At 43.6% G+C, this 2,500-nt stretch overlaps 1 protein-coding gene across 2 annotated transcripts in view; it reads right to left on the minus strand.

The window, feature by feature from the left end:
* LOC143280074 (uncharacterized) overlaps positions 1-2,500 on the minus strand; it is a 17,027-nt gene that overhangs the window by 14,471 nt on the left and 56 nt on the right. For both annotated transcript variants that reach the window (XM_076584581.1, XM_076584579.1), the window contains exon 1: positions 2,115-2,500. This exon is cut by the window's right edge and continues 56 nt beyond it. The gene's annotated coding sequence lies outside the window, so the exon portion shown is untranslated. The remainder of the gene's footprint in view (positions 1-2,114) is intronic.

A 2,500-nucleotide genomic window follows, 5' to 3' on the forward strand; every position in this document is an offset into this window, starting at 1 on the left:
TGTCTCCGAATGCAGCTGGTCAAACGATAGACTTTACTGTTTACAAGTCAAGACTTGCGTTCACAAAAGGAGTAGCTGGTCAATTGGTGGGTTGACTAAATTTAGATGATCAACAACTAACCCTTAGCATTCAGTCGCAGCCGGAGTTGGTTGATGGGTCACTGGTTTCCGAGAGCAGTTTTAATTTGCCAGTCGGTTGACTTAGCAATCACAGCCGAGTCTAGCGTTACAGATCCAGATGGAGATTAGCTGGTCAGCTGGTCGACTTGATAATCACAACAGTCTAGCGTTCTGGTTGGAGGTGAGTTGGTCAGTCGGTTGACTTAACAATCACCAACAAACTAGCGTTATAGAAAGGCCCAACACTCGGCTTATATCACAGATTGACATAAGTTTACATTTGGGCCAACAGCAAAGTGAGAGCTGTATTATCAATGGTTTTTCTCCAGTCAATGGGAAATCATTTACAGCTTAGTCTTTTGTGAAGGACTATGACTCTCAAACTAGGAGGCAAAATTGCACTGGCTCTTAGTGCTACAGCCTTGTGGGCTAGTTGGCCTTTGGGAACCACCCCAACGCCGACTGTCCTAAAACCCTCTTGGCCGAGAGAATGGGGATGTAACTTGGGCAAGACACTCTCCACAATAATCAAATTCTAGCCCCAAATAGTCGGAACAGCAGTTGCCTCCTCTGCTGTTCTGATGGTCATAGTCGGACACGACTGACTATCATAGCGTTATAGATTAGTTCAGTTGGTCAGTCGGTTGACTTAACAATAAAAATTACCTACAGACTAACGTTGTAGATGGAAGTCAGTTGTTTTTGTTTTTGTTTTTTTTTCCCGCGGGACAGTTGGCCTTCGCCGCTTTGTTTGTCGACCAAGTTCAGTCTTGCTGTGCTGGTGCCCCAGCGTTGATACTTCTCTTTCTCTCTCTATTGACTTCTTTCTCCACCACACGTTTATTATTCATTTTCTTCACTTTATTTATACATCAGCTTAGCTTTGTTCAAAAGCCATGTATGTTCACGTCTTACCTTCTAGTTATGATGACATCCGTAACATATTCAGTATGTCCATGTGTCAGGACAAGACTTAATATAAGATTTTCTTGTTGTCCTGTTCATCGATATCTGTGTTGTATTGTGACATGTTCCAAATAAAATACTGTTTAAACCACAGTTGGTCAGTCGGTTGACTAAACAATTACCTACAGACTAGCGTTCTAGATGGAAGTCAGTTGGTCAATCGGCCGCGGGTTAACTCTCTCCATACGAACGGCGAAAGAGACGACGTTAATAGCGTTTCACCCCAATTACCATCATCAAAATATCGCAAGCGGAACGCTCTTATACTGAAAAGGTGAATGTTGACAAAGAATACCACAATTCTGACGACGGAAGCTAAAGGTTGGGTCATTCAGACACCCACTGGACATCCGAGGGGTCTGTGTAGAGGAGAGGAGAGGACTGGCCGTACTGAGTGAGTTAACTTTCACGGGGTAGTGATTGACCTGGACGGTGGAGTCTGTCAGTTGCCGTGGTCAGCTCCACAATCCAGACCTCGGACACTTGACACAGTACAAGTGAAAGGAAACTAACTGCTTCATCTCCTCGCCACTGTCCTCAGGTACACAAGGAATGAGTTCACATCATACCGCACGGAACCAGACTATCAAATACAGTTTTCTGTGATGCATTTCCCTTTAGGTACGAAAGCCTTTGGGGTATGTGTGTGTGTGTATGTGTGTGTGTGTGTGTGTGTGTGTGTGTGTGTGGCAGTGTGCGCGTGTGTGTGTGTGTGGTAGTGTGCGTGCGTATGTGTGTGTGTGTGTGTAAACGCCTAATTTGTTGTGAATTGATACGTAAAACTTACTGAAGGACTGCGGTAATAAAGGTTAACTACATACAGCTGTTAACGAGAACAATAATAAAGGCACATATCATCAACATTCTGATAGCAGTTAACAAACGCTAGTCGCAAAGAAAGAAACATAGAAATAAACTCTCTCTCTCTCTCTCTCTCTCTCTCTCTCTCACACACACACACACACACACACACACAATCACAATTCATCGTTTTCAATAAGAAAAACTAAGCGAAAAAAGAAACATACCTGATATAAATAATAGAAGACCTCAACAGCAACAAACAGTGTGTGTCGGAACCTCAGAAGAATATATACAAACACAACACTGAGATCCCTGGCAAGAACACGCCAATAGGAAGAAGAAAAAAAAAGAAAAAAAAAACCTACGCCCACGAATCACACACACACACAGTGTTCGATGTTTTCAGCGAAAAGCAGGCTGTTAACTTGAGGTGAAGAAAACGCAATAGGGCGTTGTCGCTTGGATCTTGCAGTTCCCGCTCGCAGTCTCTTTCCCTGTCTCTCTCTGTGACTTTAACTCGCTTCTCTTCGAAGTAGAAGGCAACTAGTTTGACGACAAACACGTAGTTGATACCGAATGACGACTGAGAGAGTGTGTCATGGGTCTCCGA

The sequence above is a fragment of the Babylonia areolata genome, chromosome 3 (assembly GCF_041734735.1).
Source record: "Babylonia areolata isolate BAREFJ2019XMU chromosome 3, ASM4173473v1, whole genome shotgun sequence".
NCBI lineage: Eukaryota > Metazoa > Mollusca > Gastropoda > Neogastropoda > Buccinidae > Babylonia > Babylonia areolata.